This window comes from Mustela putorius, unplaced genomic scaffold, assembly GCF_011764305.1.
Source record: "Mustela putorius furo isolate JIRA1106 unplaced genomic scaffold, ASM1176430v1.1 tig00003869_pilon_pilon_pilon, whole genome shotgun sequence".
Taxonomy (NCBI): Eukaryota; Metazoa; Chordata; class Mammalia; order Carnivora; family Mustelidae; genus Mustela; species Mustela putorius.
This window is the reverse complement of record NW_025422021.1, coordinates 35,864,030-35,881,198: the sequence shown is the minus strand read 5'-3', so window position 1 is coordinate 35,881,198 and position 17,169 is coordinate 35,864,030. Positions and strand designations below refer to the sequence as shown.

Sequence of the window (17,169 nt, the reverse complement as noted above, 5' to 3'; positions counted from 1 at the left end):
TCGGCAATTTGAGGGGAAATTTTTTGAAGTAATGAAGGGAACTAAAATTAGATAGGAGAAGAAATTGGCTCATGGATTGAAAAGCATCAGTCTGTGTCCTAAATAATAAGAAATTCCAGACAGCGGTGAGAGGATTCACATTGCCTTCATATTATCTCAATAGAGTCTTCAAATGCTTAGTACATAAAGATGGAAAAAAAATTCAGGCAAAATATATTAGCAAGAAGAGCATGGGATTGTAACAAAAACAAAAACAGGGGATGTTAAGTGTATACGATGTATCTGGCTGTGCCCTAAACATTTTAAGTGTCATTTCATCCTCTCAAGGGCTCTGTTGCTATAAACCAGGAATACAAACCTATATGGTTAAGCTCCTCAGTCAAGATTACACAGCTAGTATCGGGCAAAGCTAGGTTCTGAGGCAGGGATCTCTGAAAACAGGTACCTTGCCACTAGGTGTGACCTGTTGGTCAGCTCCGGGAAACTCAGCCACTCTCAGCCACATATTAGCTGTGTGATCCCCATGCTCCTCTTGGCTACCCAGCACCTGCTGTGAGCTGGACACTGAAGGAGGTGGGACTGAGAACTGGACAGACTGTTCCCACCTCAGCGGCCTCTTGCAAGCAGCCATTCTCTGTATCAGTCAGTGTGACTTCGGCAAAGCTGTTTCATTTCCTAGGCATCCAGTTTCTTTATCTGCAGAGTGAGAAATTTTTAACTATTACGTGGTTTGGAACTAAGGTCATACAGTATGACAAAATCACCTAACAAAGCTTTTCTTCTTTTTTAATTTTATCTTTTTTTTTTTTTTTAAGGGAGGGAAAGAGAGTACTGGGGGAGAGAAAAAAATCGAAAGAATCTCAAGCAGATTCCGAGATCGGAGTGGGGCTTGATCTCACAATCCTGAGATCATGAGCTGAGCCGAAATCAAGAGTTGGAAACTTACCCAACTGAGCCACCCAGGTGCCCCACCTAACAAATCTTTCATAAATAATGAAAATACTGGTTCAAGAAGATACATACACCCCTATATTTGCTACAGCATTATCTACAATAGCCAAGATATGAAAGCAGCCCAAGAGTCCATCGACTGATGAATGGATAAAAAAGATGTGGTACATACATACAATGGAATATTATTTATCCATTAAAAAGAATGAAATTTTGCCTTTTCCAACAACATGAATGGAACTGGAGAGTATAATGCTAAATGAATTAAGTCAGTCAGAGAAAGACAAATACTATATGGCTTCATACATATGTGGAATTTAAGAAATCAAACAAAGGAGCAAAGAAAAAAAAAGAGAGAGACAAAAACAAAACAAAAACAAAACAAAACAAAAACAAAAACAAAAGCAAACTCTTAACTATAGAGAACAAATTGGTGGTTACCAGAGGAGAGGTGGGAGGAGGAATGGGTGAAACAGGTGAAGGGGATTGAGAGTATGTTCATTGTGATGAGCACTGAGGAATGTACAGAATTGTGGAATCACTGTACTGTACGCCTCAAATTAATATAACACTGCATGTTAATTATATTTGAATTAAAAAAAAAATTTTTCGACATAGTAACCAGGGTCCACTCCCAACCAACTGAATCAAATTTGGGTTGAGATCTGAAGTGGAATTAGGAAACTCTCAGTCAAGATGAATTTAAACCTGGATTTTGGGACAACTGCGTGGCTCAGTCAGTTAAGTGTCTGCTTTTGGCTCAGGTCATGATCCCAGGGTCCTGGGATGGAGTCCCACATAGGGATCCCTGCTCAGAGAAGAGCCTGCTTCTCCTTCTCCAGGAGAAGTGAGGAGAAGTGAGTCCCTGCTCACACACACACACTCTCTTTCTTTCAAATAACTAAATTTAGAAAATAAAGCTATATTTTAAGAACCACTAAGAAAATGCTGACTCTAAATTTCTTTCCAGCTTTCACATTCTAGTCTTAACTTTAGCCAATCTTGAAATATCTCCCCGTGAGCCAGCACTCACACCTGCATGCTGGCAGGATATATCTAGTGGCTACCTTCTAAAATGGAGAATGATGAGGCATCTTTCAGTGGACTGACCATGCTGAAACTCTCCCCTGAACAGAGTGCACAACCAACAAGACCCTTCTTTGTCAGGCAAGGAAGTGAAGACATCAGTGACTTGGATGCATTGTCCAGCCCATCCATGGTTTGGCCCCTTGGTACCATTTCAGAGACTTAGACTAGCACTTCCTATCCAGTGAGTCCTAGGCACCAGGTCTCTCACCAAAGAAATTCCAGTTCCAAAGACAATGTGGGTGGATGGGTTACTTTGAAATAAAAAGATGGAGTATTTGGCCCCAGATGATTGGGGAACCAAGATTAGGAATTTACAGAAAGGAACAGACAGGAAGTGAATCTCTCCAGACCATGCAGCTGGGGGTATGAGTCAGGCCGTATTGGTTTTTGGAACAGCAGAGACGCTGCCAACAGCATCCGGATTAAGTGTGTGTAAAACATCATTCTAGGAAATGTTTGCAGAAGCAGATAACTTCCAGCCCAAGCCACTTGCTATTCCAATGTGCTCCACCAGTGTCCACAGACTCTGTAATAAAGAAAGAAATAGAAGGCAGTGAACACAGAATCCCATCAATACACAAAAATCTGTGGGAAATATACATCAAAATCGGAGAAAATACAACCATAGAAAGTTACAATTCAAACTAGTACTAGACTGATTTTTTTTATTAGATTTTTTTCCCTTCTCTTCTATAAACTGAGTTCATGAGAATAAGGATTGCCTTCCCCTGATACCTGTGCCCTGATGGGATATCAGGATAATAGCAAGGTTAAACACTGGCAATTAGTGAAGGAAACACATGGGTGCTATGTGGAAATCTGTTCCCCATCTTCCTCCTTCATTATTTCCACACAGGCGCCTTATCTTCCATGAGCCCCAAAGGCCAATTCGGGAGGTCTTCTGGGGTATCACTAATGGTGGATCTCTAATAAGCCTGACTATTCCGAAAAGGGCACCACACGTTCATACACAGGAAGAGCAACCTAAACTTTGGCCCTCTCCACAGGTTAAAAATATCACCATTCCAGGGCTGTTCCTAGGCATGAACTAGGAGGACCCAAATTGGGGGACACATGGTACCAAGAAAATCTGGGAACACTCCTTCTCCCCAATCCAAGAGAAGCAGAGCCAACATCTCAATGGCCACCAGCAGCCAAGTCTGAGCAATTAGAGCTAGTCAGGAATCTGCCAAGCAGACAAGGGAACGAGGATGCGACCTAAGGCTATCAATGGGATGTGCTGGCTTGCTTGCAGGGTACGGCAGGGTCCTCAGCACCTCTGGGATGTGGATGCTTCTGAGAGATGGATGTGTGTGCTCTTTTTGGCACTGCTGGGCATCCCTACTGTAGTGGGATCCTACTGTAGTCTAACACCTATGGTTGGGCTACCTCTTCCCTGTAGGAACGCAGGGGCTGGTCATATATTGTGCCCCTTCTGGAAGCTTCCCAATACCTATATCGGACTGTCATTATTATCCTTCCCTTTGGGTCTGTGCGATGAAGCTGTTTTGTAAAGTCAAAGCACCTATTCTTTACCATTTATTTGGTTATAAGCTTATAAAGTCCCCGAAGAAAATTATTTTTGTCTTGTTCATCTTTTTATTAATTGCAATCACACAATGTACTAAGAGCCGCTGGCTGACTCAGTGCACAAAATTCCCCCCAGTGGAATTCAAGGACTTGTACTTAGCTGCTAAATGGATGGCTCCCATTGACAGGAGTACTTCTAACTTCGGGTCTTGTTGGTTCTGACCTTAGAGGATTCCAGAAGAAGTATTTTCTCCTTCCTTATGTAGGAGTAGAGAGTGGGTCCAACTGGTAGACAGAGTCACAAGGGAGGCGTGAACCTCTTCCCGGACTGTCCACTTCCTGCTTGTGTTTGACTTGTGCTGTGGAGAACCCAGACTTGTGAAGAACACAGGCTCCCGCAGGCAGACTGCATAAACAGGAGCCCTCACTGAGAGAGGGGACTTTTGTGGCCCAGTATACCCAGCTTTGTCATTAAGACAATTCACTGAAGTATGTGACTCCAAAAATCCTTAAAAAAGAGAGAGAGAGAGAGCAAGAGATCAGATATATGGTCTTGTTTGATTTGATGACTACAGCAGGTCTCCGTGGAGAAACACGCCAAGTCTGGAGCAGCGGAGCTGGGTTCAAAGCCCAGCTCAGCCACTTGGGAGCCAGGGGACCTCAGCCACCAATACCAGGGAAGCCTCAGGGTCTTCCTCTGTTTAATGGGGAGAAGTGGTTTGTGAGATCCTTCGTCTTCCTGCCTGAGATCAAATCACTCCGTAGTAAGTGATAATCCTTAAGTAAATTTCATTATTGTTCTGTTATTAGCAGCAGGAAGGATTAGTCCCTAGGAGGCTAGAAATGAAAACTCAGTGGATGCAAAGCAAACACCCTAAGGAACCCATGCTGCCATCGAGGGAGGGCCGTGTGGGAGAGAGCCTCAGAGGACAGGGCTCAGGGCCAGGTGGTCGATCAACAGGGATGTCACTGGACTGGGCTCCAGACCCTGGAAGATGGCTGAAGTGAACCTCAGCCCCAGAGGCTCTGGGGTCTCCAAGTGAACCTCAAAGCAAGGGTTGAGACACAGAAGAGCAAGGCTCAGGTCCAGTGTCTGATGCTCTAGAAGGAGCTGCTTTCTGAAAATGAGGTGCTTGCCTCTCCCAGGGCTTAGCTGACCGGAAGCCCAGAGAGAAATCCCTCAGAGAAGACCACATACACGAAATGTAGCAGGTTTCCTGAGCACTGTGGCTGGCTCACAGGAGGCCCTCGATAGATGTCATTGCTGATGGCATGATCATCCTCATCGATAACATACTTAGGATCAAAGTAGGGGGTCCATCTGGACACCTTGTACTTGTTTTCTGCAGGGACCGATTCCCTCACATGTGGTCACAAGCTGCAAGGCAAGCACCTTCTAAGAAGGGAGGATATGCAACAAGACGCTTGGGTCATAGACCGATGCCCACATCCCCTTTCTGTTCCAGTCCAGGGGTGGGACAGATCATGTGGAGGGATGGCAAGGAGAGGCAGGAGTGGGGAGCAGGGATGCCCTCCTAACTCATACTTCATTCCAGTCAGGAGCCTTCCAAATTAAGGACTTCTTCCAGTTGTCTCTGGCTATGATGGCACAGTCGCTTTCTGAATGTGAAACCATTTGTTTTGAGCATTTGTGGCCTAAGCAGGTGCGTTTTAACCTATCCTCTGTAGTTTAATGGACATTAAAGGAGTTCAGACTCCACCCTGCCAAGCTCCTGCAGACCTAGTTTTGAGAAAGGAGCTCCCAGGAGGTAAGGGCCCAGCACCCACACCTGCTCAGTGCCAGGCCTCTCACTGCATGGAGAGCACTGAGGTTTCTTACATGCTCCCCTTTAAATGAAGGCTCCGGAGCTCCCATACTCGAAGCACTGGTTGACATAAAGCCTGTGTCAGTAATCAATACACCCGGGCCATCCCAGCTGTAAGTCAGCCAGCTCACGTCAGCCTGGCCTTCCGGAGCAAGCAGCCTTCTCACTCTGGTCTGGGGACCTACGAAACCACAGGTTCTGGGACACCTGTGAAAACTTAGCAGAGACTGACACTCCTGATGGTTCTCTGGAAGGTTAGGCGCCAGTCAAAGAGGCCCTCCCTCTCAGAGCACTGATAAGCAAACCCACGTCATAAGGACATGTGGGAAGGCTGTTAATCTGGTCTCCACCCTGGGGCCCTCCCCACAAACAAAGCAGCTCTGTGGAAGGCCAGTGACATCATTTTTATCAAAACTCCAGGGCTGAAGACTCAGGAGACCAGACAGCTTTTCAGCCCACACAGCGTGGGCTGGCCATGGTCATCTGACATGTGTGGCCTGCCACCAAGCAGAGTCCTAAAATACAAGATGTCCAGCAATGAGTGAGGATCCGCTCTCCTGGGACTTTGAGCTTCCAAACTCAGACAGTGGTTGAGTGTGTGAAGACCTGGAGGTTCTCAGAGGAGTGTCCTGTGTGAGAGATGACAAACCCAAGTCCTAATAGGGGCCCAAGAAGCCCCGCTATTCCCCTCTCATGTTTCCCTTGGCCCAGGGCAGGGCAGTAGCGAGACAGTGAAGGCCTACAGTGAGGGGCAGATTTGTGACAGAACTGGGGAAAGTCCACTCCAACAAGCCAGTGCTGGCTGAATCTTCCTGCTTCAGGTTTCAGAGGGAAGCCTGACCTTTGACAAATCTCTCTGTGGTGTCCCCATCCGGGAAACTGGTGAGTGACGCAGAACCTGCCTGTCTGGGACGAGGCTGCCCCAGGAGTTTGTTCTGATGTTTTAAATCCCACAGAATGCTTGATCTCCTCAAGTCAGCTGACTCTTTGGAGCCAGGGAGATCATCATTAGTGAGTGTTTCGGCTGGGAACAGAAAAAGCCATGGCTGCCATGCTGACCATCTGGAATTGGCCGGTCACTGCGTGCAGATTCATCTCTGAAGTGAGAACTGTGTTCTTGTCATCAACACAGACGGCACCCAGTTGACTTTTTTAGGACCTAGGTATTTGTAAGGAAGCAAGATTGAGTACCAGACATGTACCCAGGAGCCTAGAAGAAGCATTGGTCTTAATTATTGGGAATAATTGTGGCCTCCAAGATATGACCTGGAGAATCCATGAAGATTTTTTTGGTTAAAACCAACAGAAATTTAGGTCTTAGTAGTTGGAGCAAGAAGGAGGATTTATGAGAAGGAAATTGAGTTGTCTTATATAACAAAGTAAAGATGGGCTTCAGGAATAATTGTAACCAGGCAATTGACTGTCCACAGGACCCTACTCTCCTTCTCATGCCTCTGCTGTGCTCCGAGCATCAGCATCCCTTCTGGTCAGCACAGAAATGCTTCCTCCACATGGTGGAAAGTAAGGACACGAACACGGCCTGATAATTCAAATCTCATGCCTTCTACCACCAAAGAGCAACTGTCATTGCCCATGTCTGTTTCAAACCACTCCTAGAGAGAAACCCTAGTAGTCAGGCTTGGATTAGGTCCATGCCTGGACCAAAAAGTTGAGGCCAAATGTGAAGAGCTCATATAGAGGGGAGAGCTGCCACAAGGAGAAGGGGGATGGTCTGAGCAGACCAGATGGTGGGGGAGGGGGCGTCCCAGACGCTGGGCTCATCCCTTCCTTGCTACAGCAGGGATTGGCAAAGGATGGCTCCCAGACAAAAGCTGGCTGTCTGTTTCTGCTCATAAAGTTTTATTGAAACATAGCCACACTCCCTGTTCTCACACCACAATACCAGAGTTGAATAGTTGTGATCACTTAACAGCCAGTAAAGCCTAAAGTATTTACTATCAGCCCCTTAACAGAAAACGTTTGCTGGCCTTTGGCCTTAAGACATCCTGAAAGAGAGTCCAGTGGATGTTCACAAGGGCTGAAACAGATTCACAAGGAGACAGCCATCCTCCTGCTTGCTATTTAGACGTATCCTGAGAAGAACTAAAATGGATACTTGGTGCCTTGGGCTGAATTTGTGGATGTGGAACCTGCATGGCTGTTTTCCTTGTATATCCTGTGACCCTCTGGGTCTCTGAAGACGTGCAGTACAGGAAAGACCAGTGTTGGAGTAATGCTGCTCTTGAGGCTCTCAAGGGAACATGCCAGTTCCAGTGAAGTACAAGAAAAAAAAAAAGGAGGCTATGGGGCAAAATGCATTTTTATCTATTTGATGACTTTGTATGAGGGATAATGGGGAAATAGTAAATTTCATGTAATAGCAAAATTGTGTCTTTTTTTTAAAGACTTTATTTTTTTAAGGAAGTTTCAGGTTCACATAAAAATTGAGAAGAGAGTACAGGAATTTCCCATATTTCCCTGTACCACACAAGCAAAGCCTCCCCCATTATCAATATCACTCATTGGAATGGTACACTTTTTACCAAAGATGAACCTACATTGACACACCATCATCATCCAAAGTCCCTAGTATACTTTAAGTTTCACTCTTGGTGCTGTACGTTCTGTGGGTTTGGACAAATGTGGACTGACATGTATCTATCATAATATACAGAATATTATTTTACTGCCCTAAAAATCCTCCGTGCTTCACTCATTTGTCCCTCTGCTGGCAATCACTCATCTTTTTACTATCTCCATAGTTTTGTCTTTTTTCCAAAATCTCATATAGTTGGAATCAAAAAGTACATCACCTTTTCAGATTGACTTCTTTCACTTACTGATATGTATTTGTGTTTCTTCCATGTCTTTTCATAACTTGAGAGCTTATTTGTTTTGAGTACCGAATAATGTTCTATTGTCTGGAGGCACCAGAGTTCATTTATCCATCCACCCATTAAAGGACATCATGGTGGCTTCCAAGTTTCCACAGTGATGAATAGAGTAGCCATAAACAACCAGTGCAGGTTCTGGTGTGGATGTAAGTTTTCAACTCTTTCAGGTCAATATCTATAATTGATGGATCATATGATAAGAATACGTTCAGTTTGTAAGAAACCCTTTATATGTCTTGTAAAGAGGCTGTATCATTTTGCATTTCCACTAGCAAAGAATGAGAGTTCTTGTTGCCTCACATTCTTGCCAGCACTTAGAGTTGTCTTTGTTCCAAAATTTGGGCATTCTGAGGAATGTCTAGTGGATCTGTGTCACTTTTCCTTCGCAGAATTGTATGATCTAACTTGTGATTCTCCACAGCGGTATCTCCGGAGGATCTCTGCAGATCCTGGGACTCAGAGCTGTGAGCAAAGGGGGTTTTCTCCACTTTGTATAGATGTCTGCTAGGCAACCTTCTCTGAAGGTGTGTCCTGGCCAACCTGAACACTTTTGGTGGAATTATAAAAGACATTCACTAATCTTTTATGGATGTGAGATATATTGGTTAGAACTGGAGAGGGTACCCCACAAAGGCTGGGCAGGTGTCCCCTGAAACACTGGTCATGTTCCCATCCCATGGTTACAGGAAAAGCAACATGCCTGATAGACCCTAAAAACTAGCAATAAGTCCCTTGGCCTCTCAGAGAGAAAGCAAGTGTAGAGGGACTTTTTTTTTTTTTTTTTTTTTTTACAGAGAGAGAGAGATCACAATTAGGCAGAGAAACAGGCACAGAGAGAGGGGAAAGCAGGCTCTCTGCTGAGCAGACAGCCTGATGTGGGGCTCCATCCCAGGACCCTGAGATCGTGACCTGAGTTGAAGGCAGAGGATTAACCCAGGCACCCCTGTAGAGGGACTTTTGACTCAAGGCTCTCTCCTTCCCCATTTCTTTCCCCATTCCCCCTTCCCCAATTCACACAGAGAGGTAGGTAAAATAAATGAAAATTTCCACCCAGATCATGGCCCTAAAGTCAAGAAGCTAAAGGTCACACGAAGGATATAGAGCTCCTTTCTGGAGGATTTTCCTGTTAGTAGCTTGGCTGGATTCCCACACCACCTCTCTGTGGATTTTCTGAGCTGCCTTTGTCTTCTCCTTCATGTGTGAGCGTCCTTGACCTCAGGGTGGCCTGGGAGAAATATCCAGGGCCAACTACATCTCATTCTCAGGATGAAGTGGTTTCTCTGGCCTAATCTTTCAAGGCCAAGGTTGGGTCACCATGTGATTCAAACTTTCTCAGCTCCAAAGAATATGCTGGAGCTTAGTGCATGGAGTCAGAGCTCCAGCTAGTGATACTCTGACCCTTGAGATTGTCCTCTGAGCATAGGGCTCCAACAGAGACTTCCCAGGGAGGGGAGATGGGCTGAGGTAGAATTAGGGTACTTCTGGGTCCCCTAGCCCAATGTTATCTCATAATCTCACCTTCTTCGGCACAAATATCAGCCCTGATCATTACCCTGGACAAGAATGCTTCACCCAGAACCCAGAGTAGCCCACCACTGATCTCAACCTTCTGTCCACTTCTTTCCAGGCATTAGGGCAAGGAGTCATCCCAGGAATGTCCTGTTCTGAAGCTGGGAGGGTACTCTCTCTGTCAACTCAAAGATTTTGTCATAAAAAGAGAGGCAGAGTTGAAGATTTCATTTAAGAGAGAAAAAATGCATTTCAAGCTCATTTTCTGAGACATAAAACCCTTTCTGAGAAACTTCCCAGAAGCTCTCCATGTCATTGAGTTTATCGAATCCAGATGACTTGATTGTTTTCTGTTCACTCATCACCATTCTCAGCAATACTCATGGGGACAACAAAACAAAACAGACAGACAGACACTGCTAGGAAGCAAATCAAACATGGCGCACCAGACAAGGCAGAGTTCTTCTCCACAGCACATTGCAGATGATGCAGAGCAACTGCCACCCAGTTGTCCCCCAGGCAGCTGACAATCTGAGAATGACATGCTGAGGTCTCTCTATGAACCCATCGCGAGAACTCAATGTGTGCTCATGAACACTTGAACCCTCCTAGAGGTGAGGCTCCTACACCTGGATGACCTAAGATGAGGAAGGATCACCTGTTTTCTGAAACGTCCCTGCACTGACCACACACCATCTCATTATGGGGGTGGGCTGCAGGCTAACCATTTACTATTTACTTCTCCTCCATAGGAAGGAGTACCAGAAGCAGAAGCTTCTTTTATTAATTGAAGTGGGTAAAATATCAGTGCTCTCTCAGTGGGAAATGCCTTCAGATCTCTGCAACAGAGAGCAACTTCCTTTAGCTCTCCTTAGTAGGATGATCCCTGAGACACGTCAGTCCTGAAAACAGGGTTAAGTGACCCCCAAGTACTCTCCTGATAGCTTCTTGATTTGCATCCTCATAGGTGAAAACTAGGTAAATGAAGAGGAAGTCTACCTTCCAGTCCTCAAAAAAAAAAAAAAAAAAAGACAAAATAACAGCAACTTCAGTCTCCTTCAGGTGGATTGACAAGAGAAGATGGAATTGTCAAAATGCAAAAAAGCAACATGAGCGTATAAATTGGTCTACGTTTTGCAGTTTTCATCAATCAGGTGGTGGACAACTTCTGCACGTGTATCTGCTCATCCCTGAGGGTGAAGCCTGATAAAAGCTGGCGGGAGGAGAGGCCAGTTGCTCAAGTGGGAGCTCATTGTTTCCCATAGTTATTTGCTGTGTTTTCTTCCGGGGCCAAAGACTGATGCACCTGTGCCAGAAAGAAAAGTCAGAGACTATTCAGTGAGCAGAATAAGCAGGTTTCCCTCCCGCTGTTCTGAATGCATTGCTTATTCTTGCAAGCAGAAACATGCTGCTGTAGCTTGCTTTCTAAACAAATGCCACCCAGTTGTTCCTGAATCTGACTGCACATTGGAAACACCTGGAAAGCTTGCTATAAATACACATTCTCAGACTCCACTCCCCCACTCCCCCACAATCCTCAACCAGTAGGTCTCTCTGGGACCCGGGAATCTGAATATTGAGCAAACACACCTGGCATCTTGGGGTGCTGGAATCCAGGTATCACATGATTTATCTCCAGTCTCAGACCCCACAACAGCATTTTTATTTTATTTTATTTATGTTCCCCAGAACATCGTTTTAGAGGAGAAAAAAAAAGGGCCCTGGAGATCATCCCACTCAGCCTCTTTGTTTTACAGAGAAACAGCATTGAATCTGAGCAAAAAGACCTGGTTTGATCCAGCAGGGCTGTGACACTGTAACATGCGGTGTCTCTGCTGAGAAGCTATTGCCTCTCACCCGATTTAGAAGTTAGGAATGGGTTTCTGGAAAGGGTTAGAACCAAATGTCCTTACAGGGATAAAAAAGGTTATTAGAAGTCATCTATAGAGAAAGAAGCTTTTGTTAAGGAAAGATGGCTTTGAAAAAGCAAATGTTAGTGAAAGATGCTCCATCAGAGTAAGGCCCCGGGGCAGATCCGGCCCAGAGCACAAGGGCCACCCTTGTCCAGCCATCTGCAGTCTGCCTCTGAATGCCCATTGAAGGAGCAGGAGCTCTGATGCCTAATGGCTTTTGGACTCCAAATACAAGAGAAACAAAGCAGTTCTTAAATAAAAGAACTGCAGTCTGAAAGAAATTCTTAAGGAGAAAGAGCCGTATTGATGTGTATTCCTCCTAAATGGACCTTAATTAGGCCACACACACACTAAGGCGCTAGGGAACACTGCAAGCCTAGTTCCCTCTTTATTGCTAGACCCAGGAGGAAGTCTGTGTGACTTTGAGGCTGCCTCGGGAGCTCTACATGGATGGTGTCCTTGGAACTACCCGTAATGACATGTAAACCCATATCCAAACAACCTGGGCGCACCGTGCCCTCCCTGCAACCCAGTTCTTGAATCCCAGGATCTGGAAGCAAGACAGAGCTTTCTGAGCATCTCACCTGTGGGCCTGGAGGTAAGCAACGTGCAGATTGTGGGCTCAGTGTGGACCGACAGAGACTTAGCTATAATCAGTTCTGCACTTCTGGGCCTTTTCATCTCCATTCCACTGAAAATTCACCATGAAACAGGGGCCCTTTGAAGAATTCTTTTTTTTTTTTTTTTTTTTTTTTTTTAAAGATTTTATTTATTTATTTGACAGACAGAGATCACAAGCAGGCAGAGAGGCAGGCAGAGAGAGAGGAGGAAGCAGGCTCCCTGCTGAGCAGAGAGCCCGATGTGGGGCTCGATCCCAGGACTCTGAGATCACGACCTGAGCCGAAGGCAGCGGCTTAACCCACTGAGCCACCCAGGCGCCCCAAGAATTCTTAACCAAGTGGAAGAGGATAGAGCAGAGCCTCCCTGGGGTCTTGCCCCAATCTGAAGGATTTGTAGAAAACTGTCATCCCCTGAGCTCACGATTTCAATTATTTTTTAAATCTTATTTATTTGACAGAGATCACAAGTACACAGAGAGGCAGGCAGAGAGAGAGAGAGAGGAGGAAGCAGACTCCTCGCTGAGCAGAGAGAATCTGATGTGGGGCTCAATCCCAGGACCCTGGGATTGTGACCTGAGCCAAAGGCAGAGGTTTTAATCCACTGAGCCACCCAGGTGCCCCCCAATTTCAATTTTTAAAAAATACCTACAGTTCACTTACCCGTGGATTTCTAACCCTGTGGTCCCCTATATACAGTTGACACAATGGAGGCCCAGTTATTTGCCCTCTTGGTGTCAGTGACACAGCTGAATAAGACCTAGGTGTCCCAACACACATGCCTTCCACATCAATGTACAGATCTTCCAAATTAATTTCATAATTGTTAGTTTTATCCAAGTAACAGTGACATCTAGTCATGGTCCCCAAATCTGGATGGAATCGTTTAGAAGCTTTTGGTATACCTCTACAGGAAACACACCCTCATGGACCCCCACTGAGCCATGCCCCACGCAATCCTTTCTTCCTGAGTGTAATTGGTACCTATGAGCTGTTTCTAACCAACAGAACAGCTCAGAGGGGATGGGCTGTCTCTTCCTGGAGTGGATTATGTATGAGATAGTCACTCCCGTGACATTATGCTGTGTAAAACTCCCTCATAGGCAACTAGAGTGAAAGATTCTCCTGCCGGCCTGAAGAAGCAAGCTCCACGCTGTGGGTGGGCCACATGACAAAGATGTGCTGGTGGCCTCTTGATGCTGAGAACAGTGCAGCCAGCAGCCAGCTAGAAAACAGGACCTCAGTCCCACAGCCACCACGGACTGAACTCTGCCAACCATCACCCATGCTTGGAGAAGACCCAGGCCCCTCAGAGGAACATGGTTTGGCCGACATCTGCCTTTGAGCCCTTAAGCAGAGGATGCTGTTAAGCAGCCCCCCAGACTCCTGACTTACAGAAACGGTGAGATAATAAGTGCAATAAATGTACAGTCTATTCTCGCTTTTCACAGTCGTTACGTTCTACAGTGTTGGTGTGAAAAGTGAATTCATGCCGTTGCTCCCAGGGGAAGAAGAGAGTTAGGGTCCTGCCAGCCTCTTGTGATGGCATTTTCTTTTCTTTCCTTTTCTTTTTAATTTAAATTTAAATTTTATTTTTTTCTAGATGTGAGACTTCTTTTTTAAATTTAAATTCAATTAATTAACATATAATGTATTATTAGTCTCAAAAGCAGATTCATCAGTTGCGTATAACACCCAGTGCTTTTCACATCACGTGACTTCCTTAATGCCCATCCCCCAGCTGCCCCATCCCCCCATCCCCTCAGCAACCCTCAGTTTGTTCCCTATGATTGAGTCTCTTATCCTTTGTGATGACAGCATTTTCATCAATTGATCAATACATAACCTTGTTTTACGTGTGTTTCTGTTTAAAGACACCTTATTTAATGTACTGTGGGTTCTTTAGCATTGAACTCACAGCCAACAGTGCTACAACGCATGTCTGAATGAAGCTCATCTAGCACACAGATGACCTCCAGGAGGCACATCACAGCCTTGAGCTTGGCAGCACCAGAAAACACATTATTAGCACAATGCTTGGGGGCCACTTTAAACAGCAAAATTACCGATAAAAATCAAAAAAGGCAAAAGCGCAGCACAAAACAGACTATAAGAGGACTCTTGTTTGCAGTGTGAGTGCTGAAACCAGAAGACAGAGCATTGCCTTGTTCCACAGCCACTGGAAATGTGCACACTGGGTGACGTACTTTGCCGCTCTACCCGTATTTGCAAATGACTGTGAAAGCCTTGCGAGTACTGATTTTTTGAGGTTGCAGGTTAATTGTAGCCGATACAGAATCTGCTGATAAGGAGGATAGACTATAGGTTTGAAGCTGCTAAGTGTGTGGTAATTCATTATGCGACGAGATCCAATTAATGCAGCCTCTTCCTTCAGTTACACCCGTGGACGTGCTCGTTCGCATCCCTGATGGCCTTTCCCCTTCACCTTGCCCCAGATGGGGACTTCTGTTCTGTACCTATGAGGGCATGAAATACATTCTGTTCTTCTGTTATACACTGCTAGCTATTTGCATGGGTGAAGGAACATTCCCAGAACTTCCCAGCTTTATAAATGTATGAGGAGCCGGAAGCCTCTGCTGTACTTAGTGTAAGGTCTCTGTAACAGACACAACTCATTTTCTCAGCCTGGCTGAAGCATTAGGTCAAATCTTTGCTCTTAAATTCAAATGGTTCAAGCCTCCTCCTATCCTGTAAGGACGTCTTCTTCCCCTTCCTCCTCGTCTCCCCCTCCTTTCTCCTCCGCACCCCCCTCCCCCTCTTCCTCCTCCCTCTTCCCCTCCTCCTCCTCCTCCTCCTCCTTCTCCCTCTTCTTTCTCTCCTTCATTTCTTTTCTAGGAATCCTACCTCCTTTCCCTGATGGTCAAAGAATCCAAAGGCTCCACTCGTCATGATGCATCCATGCACCTGTCAAGTTCACCAGGATACAGAGATAATCAGGAAAGCTGTTCTGTTCTAGCCAGCCCAGGCCTCTGATGCAATGCCAGTGGTCTCTGCCCTGCTACATTGCTCCTAAACCCCTGGCTGATGGGTCCCATCCCCTCTGCTCCTTACCATGTATTGGCAGCAAATTGTATTTACACCTCAATAAGACTGACATAGGGCCTCTCCTCTCCCTCATCTGGTCCCTCTGTGCAGAAACACCTGCCACTGGACACAGCCTAGAATACCGGACAGGCCACACAGGCCTGCCTTGCTCTGCAGAACTGCAGCTCAGGGACCGCAGATACCACGACCCCATAGCTCAGCCTCAGCTGTCTCCCCGGTAACTCGGCTGTTTGGGTTGGCTCATAGGCATAAATGCTTCTCCTAAGGCTCCTACAGACCAACAGGGAGGCTGTGTCTAATGTGCTTTCTGTTTTAGTCTCAATTCAGCTTTGTCTCAGAGACCCCCATCTAACTCTCCATATACGTGCCATTCCTTCGCCCTCCTCATCTGCTCCTTCCTCACTCTAGCTTCTCAAACCCAGCCTGTCCTCCAAGAAAAACATATATATGATACATAATATTAAATTATATTTTATAAATACTAAATATTTGTAAATATTAAATTAAAATTATTATTTATATATATGGCATGGGACTTAGGCAAATGGAGCTATAAGAAGTTAAATTTGGAGAATGAAAGATAATACATGAAAATATATTTTTTCTCATATATAGTTGCATATATTCCAAATATTATGAAAAAGGGAACTTGGAATGATCTTTTTTCATAGCACAGTGTTCACGTTGTTCACTTACACTCTACTACTACCATACACATCAGTGGTCCTAACACATTATACATAGTACACTAACACCCTTACATTGGACTGCACCAAGTGCAGGACTTAACCACATGAAGGGAACAAAGTCACCTTTATAAAAGGGGAAGAAAAATTGGATTGTCCACACACAATCAGTGGTGCCTCCCCATTCCAAAGGCTACTTTCGCTTCATAGTTTCCCCATGTTGCTAGGTTAATAATCATCATCTGCTTCAATGCAGCAAAATAGGAGGAGAATTAATGACCCATTTCGCAGTACGCACTCACTACATCTCAGTGTATGCTCAGAATAGCCTCAAAAAGTAAATTACGCAGACCTGCTGTGTGCTTTCAGAATGGAGGGAAGATCCAATAAAGCCATAATTTTCCCTTCTTTTAAGCCTCTGCACAAAATATATAGTTTTCCACTTCAGCTGATTTCCCCAGGGTTTTATATTGCCGGTGATTGATTTTCTTCATTTATTGTTATCCATTGATGCTATGTTCTCAGATCACTGAACATTAGCGGTGTCCCAATCCTGTTTACTGAAAGCTGTAACAAGTTAAATTTGGAGAATGAAGGACAATAATAAAAAGCATTCTAAAGCAAGTAAGCTCTTTTACTTAAAAAAATTACAGATAATTGCAAAAATTTATAACATAATGCTGCTAGGACTTTGAGATTCCTTCTTCCAGAATTTTTAAATGAAATGAATTATAAAATAATAAAAGGAACCAGAGAATAAAAGCAGAAGAAAATCCTTGCTATAAAAATTACATAACCGTGGGATCCTTCAAGAAAAAAAAAGGGGGAATAGGACAAATCCATGCTCCAGTGATTACTTCCAGCTCGGTCATTAACTCATTTGCATGGCTTTATGATACATCACCTGCTTGTAATATTCCACCTGGCTTCCTGCTCCCAAATTCTCCTGCTCTCCAAGGATGAAATGATTTGACATTATTCTCATTTGACTTCTTTATCCTAGACTTCTCCTTAATGGCTACCATCCAAACTATATTGAAAACTCACATAAGGCCATTCTAAAACAGATTGGAACCACTCATGGAAAT

General features: G+C 44.9%; 1 long non-coding RNA gene across 1 annotated transcript in view; it reads right to left on the bottom strand.

Annotated features, from left to right (window-relative positions):
* Positions 1 to 9,241: 9,241 nt before the first annotated feature.
* Positions 9,242 to 17,169, bottom strand: part of LOC123387997 — a 96,594-nt gene continuing 88,666 nt past the window's right edge. Inside the window, exon 3 of the long non-coding RNA XR_006602525.1 lies at positions 9,242 to 11,105. This is a non-coding gene — a long non-coding RNA (uncharacterized LOC123387997). The remainder of the gene's footprint in view (positions 11,106 to 17,169) is intronic.